Source organism: Strongylocentrotus purpuratus, unplaced genomic scaffold, assembly GCF_000002235.5.
Source record: "Strongylocentrotus purpuratus isolate Spur 01 unplaced genomic scaffold, Spur_5.0 spur5_scaffold_21, whole genome shotgun sequence".
NCBI lineage: Eukaryota > Metazoa > Echinodermata > Echinoidea > Camarodonta > Strongylocentrotidae > Strongylocentrotus > Strongylocentrotus purpuratus.
The window spans coordinates 15,859,052-15,876,214 of record NW_022145607.1 but is presented as its reverse complement, the minus strand read 5'-3'; positions in this window follow the sequence as shown (position 1 = coordinate 15,876,214).

Here is a 17,163-nt window from a genome sequence, read left to right as displayed (position 1 = left end):
ATTTTTACAATATTTGCCCCTACGCCCCTTTCAAAGGGATATGGGGGTCAGGATCCATCTAATGGCATTTATGTACATTCATTGTGGGGAAACTAGCCTATTAAAAAAATATAATATTTTCCTCCAAAATGCTGAACCACCCCGGCCCTTACCATTTCGGCCTGAAATTGGTGTTTATTCAAATTATCACAATATTTGCCCCTACGCCCCTTTCAAAGGGATATGGGGGTCAGGATCCATCTAATGGCATGTATGGACATTCATTGTGGGGAAACTAACCTATTCAAAAAAAATAATATTTTCCTCCAAAATGCTGAACCACCCCGGCCCTTTCAATTTCGGCACGAAAGTTGTGATAATTCAAATTATCACAATATTTGCCCCTTCGCCCCTTCGCCCCTTTCAAAGGGATATGGGGGTCAAGATCCATCTAATGGCATGTATGTACATTCATTGTGGGGTAACTAGCCTGATCAAAAAATATAATTTTTTCCTTCAAAATGCTGAACCATCCCGGCCCTTACCATTTCGGCCTGAAATTGGTGTTTATTCAAATTATCACAATATTTGCCCCTACGCCCCTTTCAAAGGGATATGGGGGTCAGGATCCATCTAATGGCATGTATGTACATTCATTGTGGGGTAACTAGCCTGATCAAAAAATATAATTTTTTCCTTCAAAATGCTGAACCATCCCGGCCCTTACCATTTCGGCCTGAAATTGGTGTTTATTCAAATTATCACAATATTTGCCCCTACGCCCCTTTCAAAGGGATATGGGGGTCAGGATCCATCTAATGGCATGTATGGACATTCATTGTGGGGTAACTAACCTAATCAAAAAAAATAATATTTTCCTCCAAAATGCTGAACCACCCCGGCCCTTAAAATTTCGGCACGAAAGTTATGATAATTCAAATTATCACAATATTTGCCCCTACGCCCCTTTCAAAGGGATATGGGGGTCAGGATTCATCTAATGGCATGTATGGACATTCATTGTGGGGAAACTAACCTATTAAAAAAATATAATATTTTCCTCCAAAATGCTGAACCACCCCGGACCTTCTAATTTCGGCCCGAAAGTTGTGATAATTTAAATTTTTACAATTTTTGCCCCTACGCACCTTTCAAAGGGATATGGGGGTCAGGATCCATCTAATGGCATGTATGGACATTATTGTGGGGAAACTAACCTATTCAAAAAAAAAAATATTTTCCTCCAAAATGCTGAACTACCCCGGCCCTTACAATTTCGGCACGAAAGTTGTGATAATTCAAATTATCACAATATTTGCCCCTACGCCCCTTTCAAAGGGATATGGGGGTCAAGATCCATCTAATGGCATGTATGGACATTCATTGTGGGGAAACTAACCTATTCAAAAAAAATAATATTTTCCTCCAAAATGCTGAACCACCCCGGCCCTTACCATTTCGGCCTGAAATTGGTGTTTATTCAAATTATCACAATATTTGCCCCTACGCCCCTTTCAAAGGGATATGGGGGTCAGGATTCATCTAATAATGGCATGTATGGACATTCATTGTGGGGAAACTAACCTATTCAAAAAAAATTATATTTTCCTCCAAAATGCTGAACCACCCCGGCCCTTTCAATTTCGGCACGAAAGTTGTGATAATTCAAAATTTTTACAATATTTGCCCCTACACCCCTTTCAAAGGGATATGGGGGTCAGGATCCATCTAATGGCATTTATGGACATTCATTGTGGGGAAACTAGCCTATTAAAAAAATATAATATTTTCCTCTAAAATGCTGAACCACCCCGGCCCTTACCATTTCAGCCTGAAATTGGTGTTTATTCAAATTATCACAATATTTGCCCCTACGCCCCTTTCAAAGGGATATGGGGGTCAGGATTCATCTAATAATGGCATGTATGGACATTCATTGTGGGGAAACTAACCTATTCAAAAAAAATAATATTTTCCTCCAAAATGCTGAACTACCCCGGCCCTTACAATTTCAGCACGAAAGTTGTGATAATTCAAATTATCACAATATTTGCCCCTACGCCCCTTTCAAAGGGATATGGGGGTCAAGATCCATCTAATGGCATGTATGGACATTCATTGTGGGGAAACTAACCTATTCAAAAAAAATAATATTTTCCTCCAAAATGCTGAACCACCCCGGCCCTTACCATTTCGGCCTGAAATTGGTGTTTATTCAAATTATCACAATATTTGCCCCTACGCCCCTTTCAAAGGGATATGGGGGTCAGGATTCATCTAATAATGGCATGTATGGACATTCATTGTGGGGAAACTAACCTATTCAAAAAAAATTATATTTTCCTCCAAAATGCTGAACCACCCCGGCCCTTTCAATTTCGGCACGAAAGTTGTGATAATTCAAAATTTTTACAATATTTGCCCCTACGCCCCTTTCAAAGGGATATGGGGGTCAGGATCCATCTAATGGCATTTATGGACATTCATTGTGGGGAAAGTAGCCTATTAAAAAAATATAATATTTTCCTCTAAAATGCTGAACCACCCCTGCCCTTACCATTTCAGCCTGAAATTGGTGTTTATTCAAATTATCACAATATTTGCCCCTACGCCCCTTTCAAAGGGATATGGGGGTCAGGATTCATCTAATAATGGCATGTATGGACATTCATTGTGGGGAAACTAACCTATTCAAAAAAAATTATATTTTCCTCCAAAATGCTGAACCACCCCGGCCCTTTCAATTTCGGCACGAAAGTTGTGATAATTCAAATTATCACAATATTTGCCCCTACGCCCCTTTCAAAGGGATATGGGGGTCAAGATCCATCTAATGGCATGTATGTACATTCATTGTGGGGTAACTAGCCTGATCAAAAAATATAATTTTTTCCTTCAAAATGCTGAACCATCCCGGCCCTTACCATTTCGGCCTGAAATTGGTGTTTATTCAAATTATCACAATATTTGCCCCTACGCCCCTTTCAAAGGGATATGGGGGTCAGGATCCATCTAATGGCATGTATGGACATTCATTGTGGGGTAACTAGCCTAATCAAAAAAAAAAAAATTTTCCTTCAAAATGCTGAACCATCCCGGCCCTTACCATTTCAGCCTGAAATTGGTGTTTATTCAAATTATCACAATATTTGCCCCTACGCCCCTTTCAAAGGGATTAGGGGTCAGGATCCATCTAATGGCATGTATGGACATTCATTGTGGGGAAACTAACCCATTCAAAAAAAAAATATTTTCCTCCAAAATGCTGAACTACCCCGGCCCTTACAATTTCGGCCCGAAAGTTGTGATAATTCAAATTTTTACAATATTTGCCCCTCTGCCCCTTTCAAAGGGATTAGGGGTCAGGATCCATCTAATGGCATGTATGGACATTCATTGTGGGGAAACTAACCTATTCAAAAAAAATAATATTTTCCTCCAAAATGCTGAACCACCCCGGCCCTTACAATTTCGGCCCGAAATTTGTGAGAATTCAAATTTTTACAATATTTGCCCCTTCGCCCCTCTGCCCCTTTCAAAGGGATTAGGGGTCAGGATCCATCTAATGGCATGTATGGACATTCATTGTGGGGAAACTAACCTATTCAAAAAAAATAATATTTTCCTCCAAAATACTGAACCACCCCGGACCTTCTAATTTCGGCCCAAAAGTTGTGATAATTCAAATTTTTACAATATTTGCCCCTACGCCCCTTCCAAAGGGATATGGGGGTCAGGATCCATCTAATGGCATGTATGTACATTGATTGTAAGGAAACTAGCCTATTCAAAAAATATAATATTTTCCTCGAAAATGCTGAACCACCCCGGCCCTTACCATTTTGGCCTGAAATTGGTGTTTATTCAAATTATCACAATATTTGCCCCTATGCCCCTTTCAAAGGGATATGGGGGTCAAGATCCATCTAATGGCATGTAGGTACATTCATTGTGGAGAAACTAGCCTATTAAAAAAATATATATTTTCCTCCAAAATCCTGAACCACCCCGGCCCTTACCATTTCGGCCTGAAATTGGTGTTTATTCAAATTATCACAATATTTGCCCCTACGCATCTTTTAAAGGGATATGGGGGTCAAGATCCATCTAATGGCATGTATGGACATTCATTGTGGGGAAACTAACCTATTAAAAAAATATAATATTTTCCTCCAAAATGCTGAACCACCCCGGACCTTCTAATTTCGGCCCGAAAGTTGTGATAATTCAAATTTTTACAATATTTGCCCCTCTGCCCCTTTCAAAGAGATTAGGGGTCAGGATCCATCTAATGGCATGTATGGACATTCATTGTGGGGAAACTAACCTATTCAAAAAAAATAATATTTTCCTCCAAAATGCTGAACCACCCCGGCCCTTACAATTTCGGCCCGAAATTTGTGAGAATTCAAATTTTTACAATATTTGCCCCTTCGCCCCTTCGCCCCTTTCAAAGGGATATGGGAGTCAGGATCAACCTAATGGAATGTATGTACATTCATTGTGGGGAAACTAACATATTAAAAAAATATAATATTTTCCTCCAAAATGCTGAACCACCCCGGACCTTCTAATTTCGGCCCAAAAGTTGTGATAATTCAAATTTTTACAATATTTGCCCCTACGCCCCTTCCAAAGGGATATGGGGGTCAGGATCCATCTAATGGCATGTATGTACATTGATTGTAAGGAAACTAGCCTATTCAAAAAATATAATATTTTCCTCGAAAATGCTGAACCACCCCGGCCCTTACCATTTTGGCCTGAAATTGGTGTTTATTCAAATTATCACAATATTTGCCCCTATGCCCCTTTCAAAGGGATATGGGGGTCAAGATCCATCTAATGGCATGTAGGTACATTCATTGTGGAGAAACTAGCCTATTAAAAAAATATATATTTTCCTCCAAAATCCTGAACCACCCCGGCCCTTACCATTTCGGCCTGAAATTGGTGTTTATTCAAATTATCACAATATTTGCCCCTACGCATCTTTTAAAGGGATATGGGGGTCAAGATCCATCTAATGGCATGTATGGACATTCATTGTGGGGAAACTAACCTATTAAAAAAATATAATATTTTCCTCCAAAATGCTGAACCACCCCGGACCTTCTAATTTCGGCCCGAAAGTTGTGATAATTCAAATTTTTACAATATTTGCCCCTCTGCCCCTTTCAAAGAGATTAGGGGTCAGGATCCATCTAATGGCATGTATGGACATTCATTGTGGGGAAACTAACCTATTCAAAAAAAATAATATTTTCCTCCAAAATGCTGAACCACCCCGGCCCTTACAATTTCGGCCCGAAATTTGTGAGAATTCAAATTTTTACAATATTTGCCCCTTCGCCCCTTCGCCCCTTTCAAAGGGATATGGGAGTCAGGATCAACCTAATGGAATGTATGTACATTCATTGTGGGGAAACTAACCTTTAAAAAAAAAAAAAATTTCCTCCAAAATGCTGAACCACCCCGGACCTTCTAATTTCGGCCCAAAAGTTGTGATAATTCAAATTTTTACAATATTTGCCCCTACGCCCCTTCCAAAGGGATATGGGGGTCAGGATCCATCTAATGGCATGTATGTACATTGATTGTGAGGAAACTAGCCTATTCAAAAAATATAATATTTTCCTCGAAAATGCCGAACCACCCCGGCCCTTACCATTTTGGCCTGAAATTGGTGTTTATTCAAATTATCACAATATTTGCCCCTATGCCCCTTTCAAAGGGATATGGGGGTCAAGATCCATCTAATGGCATGTAGGTACATTCATTATGGAGAAACTAGCCTATTAAAAAAAAAAATATTTTCCTCCAAAATCCTGAACCACCCCGGCCCTTACCATTTCGGCCTGAAATTGGTGTTTATTCAAATTATCACAATATTTGCCCCTACGCCCCTTTCAAAGGGATATGGGGGTCAAGATCCATCTAATGGCACGTATGGACATTCATTGTGGGGAAATTAACCTATTAAAAAAATATAATATTTTCCTCCAAAATGCTGAACCACCCCGGCCCTTACCATTTCGGCCTGAAATTGGTGTTTATTCAAATTATCACAATATTTGCCCCTACGCCCCTTTCAAAGGGATATGGGGGTCAGGATTCATCTAATAATGGCATGTATGGACATTCATTGTGGGGAAACTAACCTATTCAAAAAAAATTATATTTTCCTCCAAAATGCTGAACCATCCCGTCCCTTCAATTTCGGCACGAAAGCTGTGATAATTCAAATTATCACAATATTTGCCCCTACGCATCTTTCAAAGGGATATGGGGGTCAAGATCCATCTAATGGCATGTATGGACATTCATTGTGGGGAAACTAACCTATTAAAAAAATATAATATTTTCCTCCAAAATGCTGAACCACCCCGGACCTTCTAATTTCGGCCCGAAAGTTGTGATAATTCAAATTTTTACAATATTTGCCCCTCTGCCCCTTTCAAAGGGATTAGGGGTCAGGATCCATCTAATGGCATGTATGGACATTCATTGTGGGGAAACTAACCTATTCAAAAAAAAAAATATTTTCCTCCAAAATACTGAACCACCCCGGCCCTTACAATTTCGGCCCGAAATTTGTGAGAATTCAAATTTTTACAATATTTGCCCCTTCGCCCCTTCGCCCCTTTCAAAGGGATATGGGAGTCAGGATCAACCTAATGGCATGTATGTACATTCATTGTGGGGAACCTAACCTTTAAAAAAAAAAAAAAAATTTCCTCCAAAATGCTGAACCACCCCGGACCTTCTAATTTCGGCCCAAAAGTTGTGATAATTTAAATTTTTACAATATTTGCCCCTACGCCCCTTCCAAAGGGATATGGGGGTCAGGATCCATCTAATGGCATGTATGTACATTGATTGTGAGGAAACTAGCCTATTCAAAAAATATAATATTTTCCTCGAAAATGCTGAACCACCCCGGCCCTTACCATTTTGGCCTGAAATTGGTGTTTATTCAAATTATCACAATATTTGCCCCTATGCCCCTTTCAAAGGGATATGGGGGTCAAGATCCATCTAATGGCATGTAGGTACATTCATTGTGGAGAAACTAGCCTATTAAAAAAAAAAAATTTCCTCCAAAATCCTGAACCACCCCGGCCCTTACCATTTCGGCCTGAAATTGGTGTTTATTCAAATTATCACAATATTTGCCCCTACGCCCCTTTGAAAGGGATATGGGGGTCAAGATCCATCTAATGGCACGTATGGACATTCATTGTGGGGAAACTAACCTATTAAAAAAATATAATATTTTCCTCCAAAATGCTGAACCGACCCGGACCTTCTAATTTCGGCCAGAAAGTTGTGTTTATTCAAATTATCACAATATTTGCCCCTACGCCCCTTTCAAAGGGATATGGGGGTCAGGATTCATCTAATAATGGCATGTATGGACATTCATTGTGGGGAAACTAACCTCTTCAAAAAAAATTATATTTTCCTCCAAAATGCTGAACCACCCCGGCCCTTTCAATTTCGGCACGAAAGTTGTGATAATTCAAATTATCACAATATTTCCCCCTACGCCCCTTTCAAAGGGATATGGGGGTCAAGATCCATCTAATGGCATGTATGGACATTCATTGTGGGGAAACTAACATATTAAAAAAATATAATATTTTCCTCCAAAATGCTGAACCACCCCGGACCTTCTAATTTCGGCCCGAAAGTTGTGATAATTCAAATTTTTACAATATTTGCCCCTACGCCCCTTTCAAAGGGATTAGGGGTCAGGATCCATCTAATGGCATGTATGGACATTCATTGTGGGGAAACTAACCTATTCAAAAAAAATAATATTTTCCTCCAAAATGCTGAACCACCCCGGCCCTTACAATTTCGGCCCGAAATTTGTGAGAATTCAAATTTGTACAATATTTGCCCCTTCGCCCCTTCGCCCCTTTCAAAGGGATATGGGAGTCAGGATCAACCTAATGGCATGTATGTACATTCATTGTGGGGAAACTAACCTTTTAAAAAAAAAAAAAAATTTCCTCCAAAATGCTGAACCACCCCGGACCTTCTAATTTCGGCCCAAAAGTTGTGATAATTTAAATTTTTACAATATTTGCCCCTACGCCCCTTCCAAAGGGATATGGGGGTCAGGATCCATCTAATGGCATGTATGTACATTGATTGTGAGGAAACTAGCCTATTCAAAAAATATAATATTTTCCTCGAAAATGCTGAACCACCCCGGCCCTTACCATTTTGGCCTGAAATTGGTGTTTATTCAAATTATCACAATATTTGCCCCTATGCCCCTTTCAAAGGGATATGGGGGTCAAGATCCATCTAATGGCATGTAGGTACATTCATTGTGGAGAAACTAGCCTATTAAAAAAAAAAAAATTTCCTCCAAAATCCTGAACCACCCCGGCCCTTACCATTTCGGCCTGAAATTGGTGTTTATTCAAATTATCACAATATTTGCCCCTACGCCCCTTTGAAAGGGATATGGGGGTCAAGATCCATCTAATGGCACGTATGGACATTCATTGTGGGGAAACTAACCTATTAAAAAAATATAATATTTTCCTCGAAAATGCTGAACCACCCCGGACCTTCTAATTTCGGCCCGAAAGTTGTGATAATTCAAATTTTTACAATATTTGCCCCTACGCCCCTTTCAAAGGGATATGGGGGTCAGGATCCATCTAATGGCATTTATGTACATTGATTGTGAGGAAACTAGCCTATTCAAAAAATATAATATTTTCCTCGAAAATGCTGAACCACCCCGGCCCTTACCATTTTGGCCTGAAATTGGTGTTTATTCAAATTATCACAATATTTGCCCCTATGCCCCTTTCAAAGGGATATGGGGGTCAAGATCCATCTAATGGCACGTATGGACATTCATTGTGGGGAAACTAACCTATTAAAAAAATATAATATTTTCCTCCAAAATGCTGAACCACCCCGGACCTTCTAATTTCGGCCCGAAAGTTGTGTTTATTCAAATTATCACAATATTTGCCCCTACGCCCCTTTCAAAGGGATATGGGGGTCAGGATTCATCTAATAATGGCATGTATGGACATTCATTGTGGGGAAACTAACCTCTTCAAAAAAAATTATATTTTCCTCCAAAATGCTGAACCACCCCGGCCCTTTCAATTTCGGCACGAAAGTTGTGATAATTCAAATTATCACAATATTTTCCCCTACGCCCCTTTCAAAGGGATATGGGGGTCAAGATCCATCTAATGGCATGTATGGACATTCATTGTGGGGAAACTAACATATTAAAAAAATATAATATTTTCCTCCAAAATGCTGAACCACCCCGGACCTTCTAATTTCGGCCCGAAAGTTGTGATAATTCAAATTTTTACAATATTTGCCCCTACGCCCCTTTCAAAGGGATATGGGGGTCAGGATCCATCTAATGGCATTTATGTACATTGATTGTGAGGAAACTAGCCTATTCAAAAAATATAATATTTTCCTCGAAAATGCTGAACCACCCCGGCCCTTACCATTTTGGCCTGAAATTGGTGTTTATTCAAATTATCACAATATTTGCCCCTATGCCCCTTTCAAAGGGATATGGGGGTCAAGATCCATCTAATGGCATGTAGGTACATTCATTGTGGAGAAACTAGCCTATTAAAAAAAAAAAAATTTCCTCCAAAATCCTGAACCACCCCGGCCCTTACCATTTCGGCCTGAAATTGGTGTTTATTCAAATTATCACAATATTTGCCCCTACGCCCCTTTCAAAGGGATATGGGGGTCAAGATCCATCTAATGGCACGTACGGACATTCATTGTGGGGAAACTAACCTATTAAAAAAATATAATATTTTCCTCCAAAATGCTGAACCACCCCGTCCCTTCAATTTCGGCACGAAAGCTGTGATAATTCAAATTATCACAATATTTGCCCCTACGCATCTTTCAAAGGGATATGGGGGTCAAGATCCATCTAATGGCATGTATGGACATTCATTGTGGGGAAACTAACCTATTAAAAAAATATAATATTTTCCTCCAAAATGCTGAACCACCCCGGACCTTCTAATTTCGGCCCGAAAGTTGTGATAATTCAAATTTTTACAATATTTGCCCCTCTGCCCCTTTCAAAGGGATTAGGGGTCAGGATCCATCTAATGGCATGTATGGACATTCATTGTGGGGAAACTAACCTATTCAAAAAAAATAATATTTTCCTCCAAAATGCTGAACCACCCCGGCCCTTTCAATTTCGGCACGAAAGTTGTGATAATTCAAATTATCACAATATTTCCCCCTACGCCCCTTTCAAAGGGATATGGGGGTCAAGATCCATCTAATGGCATGTATGGACATTCATTGTGGGGAAACTAACATATTAAAAAAATATAATATTTTCCTCCAAAATGCTGAACCACCCCGGACCTTCTAATTTCGGCCCGAAAGTTGTGATAATTCAAATTTTTACAATATTTGCCCCTACGCCCCTTTCAAAGGGATTAGGGGTCAGGATCCATCTAATGGCATGTATGGACATTCATTGTGGGGAAACTAACCTATTCAAAAAAAATAATATTTTCCTCCAAAATGCTGAACCACCCCGGCCCTTACAATTTCGGCCCGAAATTTGTGAGAATTCAAATTTGTACAATATTTGCCCCTTCGCCCCTTCGCCCCTTTCAAAGGGATATGGGAGTCAGGATCAACCTAATGGCATGTATGTACATTCATTGTGGGGAAACTAACCTTTTAAAAAAAAAAAAAAATTTCCTCCAAAATGCTGAACCACCCCGGACCTTCTAATTTCGGCCCAAAAGTTGTGATAATTTAAATTTTTACAATATTTGCCCCTACGCCCCTTCCAAAGGGATATGGGGGTCAGGATCCATCTAATGGCATGTATGTACATTGATTGTGAGGAAACTAGCCTATTCAAAAAATATAATATTTTCCTCGAAAATGCTGAACCACCCCGGCCCTTACCATTTTGGCCTGAAATTGGTGTTTATTCAAATTATCACAATATTTGCCCCTATGCCCCTTTCAAAGGGATATGGGGGTCAAGATCCATCTAATGGCATGTAGGTACATTCATTGTGGAGAAACTAGCCTATTAAAAAAAAAAAATTTCCTCCAAAATCCTGAACCACCCCGGCCCTTACCATTTCGGCCTGAAATTGGTGTTTATTCAAATTATCACAATATTTGCCCCTACGCCCCTTTGAAAGGGATATGGGGGTCAAGATCCATCTAATGGCACGTATGGACATTCATTGTGGGGAAACTAACCTATTAAAAAAATATAATATTTTCCTCGAAAATGCTGAACCACCCCGGACCTTCTAATTTCGGCCCGAAAGTTGTGATAATTCAAATTTTTACAATATTTGCCCCTACGCCCCTTTCAAAGGGATATGGGGGTCAGGATCCATCTAATGGCATTTATGTACATTGATTGTGAGGAAACTAGCCTATTCAAAAAATATAATATTTTCCTCGAAAATGCTGAACCACCCCGGCCCTTACCATTTTGGCCTGAAATTGGTGTTTATTCAAATTATCACAATATTTGCCCCTATGCCCCTTTCAAAGGGATATGGGGGTCAAGATCCATCTAATGGCACGTATGGACATTCATTGTGGGGAAACTAACCTATTAAAAAAATATAATATTTTCCTCCAAAATGCTGAACCACCCCGGACCTTCTAATTTCGGCCCGAAAGTTGTGTTTATTCAAATTATCACAATATTTGCCCCTACGCCCCTTTCAAAGGGATATGGGGGTCAGGATTCATCTAATAATGGCATGTATGGACATTCATTGTGGGGAAACTAACCTCTTCAAAAAAAATTATATTTTCCTCCAAAATGCTGAACCACCCCGGCCCTTTCAATTTCGGCACGAAAGTTGTGATAATTCAAATTATCACAATATTTTCCCCTACGCCCCTTTCAAAGGGATATGGGGGTCAAGATCCATCTAATGGCATGTATGGACATTCATTGTGGGGAAACTAACATATTAAAAAAATATAATATTTTCCTCCAAAATGCTGAACCACCCCGGACCTTCTAATTTCGGCCCGAAAGTTGTGATAATTCAAATTTTTACAATATTTGCCCCTACGCCCCTTTCAAAGGGATATGGGGGTCAGGATCCATCTAATGGCATTTATGTACATTGATTGTGAGGAAACTAGCCTATTCAAAAAATATAATATTTTCCTCGAAAATGCTGAACCACCCCGGCCCTTACCATTTTGGCCTGAAATTGGTGTTTATTCAAATTATCACAATATTTGCCCCTATGCCCCTTTCAAAGGGATATGGGGGTCAAGATCCATCTAATGGCATGTAGGTACATTCATTGTGGAGAAACTAGCCTATTAAAAAAAAAAAATTTCCTCCAAAATCCTGAACCACCCCGGCCCTTACCATTTCGGCCTGAAATTGGTGTTTATTCAAATTATCACAATATTTGCCCCTACGCCCCTTTCAAAGGGATATGGGGGTCAAGATCCATCTAATGGCACGTACGGACATTCATTGTGGGGAAACTAACCTATTAAAAAAATATAATATTTTCCTCCAAAATGCTGAACCACCCCGTCCCTTCAATTTCGGCACGAAAGCTGTGATAATTCAAATTATCACAATATTTGCCCCTACGCATCTTTCAAAGGGATATGGGGGTCAAGATCCATCTAATGGCATGTATGGACATTCATTGTGGGGAAACTAACCTATTAAAAAAATATAATATTTTCCTCCAAAATGCTGAACCACCCCGGACCTTCTAATTTCGGCCCGAAAGTTGTGATAATTCAAATTTTTACAATATTTGCCCCTCTGCCCCTTTCAAAGGGATTAGGGGTCAGGATCCATCTAATGGCATGTATGGACATTCATTGTGGGGAAACTAACCTATTCAAAAAAAATAATATTTTCCTCCAAAATGCTGAACCACCCCGGCCCTTACAATTTCGGCCCGAAATTTGTGAGAATTCAAATTTTTACAATATTTGCCCCTTCGCCCCTTCGCCCCTTTCAAAGGGATATGGGAGTCAGGATCAACCTAATGGCATGTATGTACATTCATTGTGGGGAAACTAACCTTTTAAAAAAAAAAAAATTTCCTCCAAAATGCTGAACCACCCCGAATCTTCTAATTTCGGCCCAAAAGTTGTGATAATTCAAATTTTTACAATATTTGCCCCTACGCCCCTTCCAAAGGGATATGGGGGTCAGGATCCATCTAATGGCATGTATGTACATTGATTGTGAGGAAACTAGCCTATTCAAAAAATATAATATTTTCCTCGAAAATGCTGAACCACCCCGGCCCTTACCATTTTGGCCTGAAATTGGTGTTTATTCAAATTATCACAATATTTGCCCCTATGCCCCTTTCAAAGGGATATGGGGGTCAAGATCCATCTAATGGCATGTATGGACATTCATTGTGGAGAAACTAGCCTATTAAAAAAAAAAAATTTTCCTCCAAAATCCTGAACCACCCCGGCCCTTACCATTTCGGCCTGAAATTGGTGTTTATTCAAATTATCACAATATTTGCCCCTACGCCCCTTTCAAAGGGATATGGGGGTCAAGATCCATCTAATGGCACGTATGGACATTCATTGTGGGGAAACTAACCTATTAAAAAAATATAATATTTTCTTCCAAAATGCTGAACCACCCCGGACCTTCTAATTTCGGCCCGAAAGTTGTGTTTATTCAAATTATCACAATATTTGCCCCTACGCCCCTTTCAAAGGGATATGGGGGTCAGGATTCATCTAATAATGGCATGTATGGACATTCATTGTGGGGAAACTAACCTCTTCAAAAAAAATTATATTTTCCTCCAAAATGCTGAACCACCCCGGCCCTTTCAATTTCGGCACGAAAGTTGTGATAATTCAAATTATCACAATATTTTCCCCTACGCCCCTTTCAAAGGGATATGGGGGTCAAGATCCATCTAATGGCATGTATGGACATTCATTGTGGGGAAACTAACATATTAAAAAAATATAATATTTTCCTCCAAAATGCTGAACCACCCCGGACCTTCTAATTTCGGCCCGAAAGTTGTGATAATTCAAATTTTTACAATATTTGCCCCTACGCCCCTTTCAAAGGGATATGGGGGTCAGGATCCATCTAATGGCATTTATGTACATTGATTGTGAGGAAACTAGCCTATTCAAAAAATATAATATTTTCCTCGAAAATGCTGAACCACCCCGGCCCTTACCATTTTGGCCTGAAATTGGTGTTTATTCAAATTATCACAATATTTGCCCCTATGCCCCTTTCAAAGGGATATGGGGGTCAAGATCCATCTAATGGCATGTAGGTACATTCATTGTGGAGAAACTAGCCTATTAAAAAAAAATATATTTTCCTCCAAAATCCTGAACCACCCCGGCCCTTACCATTTCGGCCTGAAATTGGTGTTTATTCAAATTATCACAATATTTGCCCCTACGCCCCTTTCAAAGGGATATGGGGGTCAAGATCCATCTAATGGCACGTATGGACATTCATTGTGGGGAAACTAACCTATTAAAAAAATATAATATTTTCCTCCAAAATGCTGAACCACCCCGGACCTTCTAATTTCGGCCCGAAAGTTGTGTTTATTCAAATTATCACAATATTTGCCCCTACGCCCCTTTCAAAGGGATATGGGGGTCAGGATTCATCTAATAATGGCATGTATGGACATTCATTGTGGGGAAACTAACCTCTTCAAAAAAAATTATATTTTCCTCCAAAATGCTGAACCACCCCGGCCATTTCAATTTCGGCACGAAAGTTGTGATAATTCAAATTATCACAATATTTTCCCCTACGCCCCTTTCAAAGGGATATGGGGGTCAAGATCCATCTAATGGCATGTATGGACATTCATTGTGGGGAAACTAACATATTAAAAAAATATAATATTTTCCTCCAAAATGCTGAACCAACCCGGCCCTTACCATTTCGGCCTGAAATTGGTGTTTATTCAAATTATCACAATATTTGCCCCTCTGCCCCTTTCAAAGGGATTAGGGGTCAAGATCCATCTAATGGCATGTAGGTACATTCATTGTGGAGAAACTAGCCTATTAAAAAAAAATATATTTTCCTCCAAAATCCTGAACCACCCCGGCCCTTACCATTTCGGCCTGAAATTGGTGTTTATTCAAATTATCACAATATTTGCCCCTACGCCCCTTTCAAAGGGATATGGGGGTCAAGATCCATCTAATGGCACGTATGGACATTCATTGTGGGGAAACTAACCTATTAAAAAAAAAATATTTTCCTCCAAAATGCTGAACCACCCCGGACCTTCTAATTTCGGCCCGAAAGTTGTGTTTATTCAAATTATCACAATATTTGCCCCTACGCCCCTTTCAAAGGGATATGGGGGTCAGGATTCATCTAATAATGGCATGTATGGACATTCATTGTGGGGAAACTAACCTCTTCAAAAAAAATTATATTTTCCTCCAAAATGCTGAACCACCCCGGCCCTTTCAATTTCGGCACGAAAGTTGTGATAATTCAAATTATCACAATATTTTCCCCTACGCCCCTTTCAAAGGGATATGGGGGTCAAGATCCATCTAATGGCATGTATGGACATTCATTGTGGGGAAACTAACATATTAAAAAAATATAATATTTTCCTCCAAAATGCTGAACCACCCCGGACCTTCTAATTTCGGCCCGAAAGTTGTGATAATTCAAATTTTTACAATATTTGCCCCTACGCCCCTTTCAAAGGGATATGGGGGTCAGGATCCATCTAATGGCATTTATGTACATTCATTGTGGGGAAACTAGCCTATTCAAAAAATATAATATTTTCCTTCAAAATGCTAAACCACCCCGGCCCTTACCATTTCGGCCTGAAATTGGTGTTTATTCAAATTATCACAATATTTGCCCCTCTGCCCCTTTCAAAGGGATTAGGGGTCAGGATTCATCTAATGGCATGTATGGACATTCATTGTGGGGAAACTAACCTATTCAACAAAAAAAATATTTTCCTCCAAAATGCTGAACCACCCCGGCCCTTACCATTTCGGCCCGAAATTTGTGAGAATTCAAATTTTTACAATATTTGCCCCTTCGCCCCTTCGCCCCTTTCAAAGGGATATGGGGGTCAAGATCCATCTAATGGCATGTATGGACATTCATTGTGGGGAAACTAACATATTAAAAAAATATAATATTTTCCTCCAAAATGCTGAACCACCCCGGACCTTCTAATTTCGGCCCGAAAGTTGTGATAATTCAAATTTTTACAATATTTGCCCCTACGCCCCTTTCAAAGGGATATGGGGGTCAGGATCCATCTAATGGCATTTATGTACATTGATTGTGAGGAAACTAGCCTATTCAAAAAATATAATATTTTCCTCGAAAATGCTGAACCACCCCGGCCCTTACCATTTTGGCCTGAAATTGGTGTTTATTCAAATTATCACAATATTTGCCCCTATGCCCCTTTCAAAGGGATATGGGGGTCAAGATCCATCTAATGGCATGTAGGTACATTCATTGTGGAGAAACTAGCCTATTAAAAAAAAATATATTTTCCTCCAAAATCCTGAACCACCCCGGCCCTTACCATTTCGGCCTGAAATTGGTGTTTATTCAAATTATCACAATATTTGCCCCTACGCCCCTTTCAAAGGGATATGGGGGTCAAGATCCATCTAATGGCACGTATGGACATTCATTGTGGGGAAACTAACCTATTAAAAAAAAAATATTTTCCTCCAAAATGCTGAACCACCCCGGACCTTCTAATTTCGGCCCGAAAGTTGTGTTTATTCAAATTATCACAATATTTGCCCCTACGCCCCTTTCAAAGGGATATGGGGGTCAGGATTCATCTAATAATGGCATGTATGGACATTCATTGTGGGGAAACTAACCTCTTCAAAAAAAATTATATTTTCCTCCAAAATGCTGAACCACCCCGGCCCTTTCAATTTCGGCACGAAAGTTGTGATAATTCAAATTATCACAATATTTTCCCCTACGCCCCTTTCAAAGGGATATGGGGGTCAAGATCCATCTAATGGCATGTATGGACATTCATTGTGGGGAAACTAACATATTAAAAAAATATAATATTTTCCTCCAAAATGCTGAACCACCCCGGACCTTCTAATTTCGGCCCGAAAGTTGTG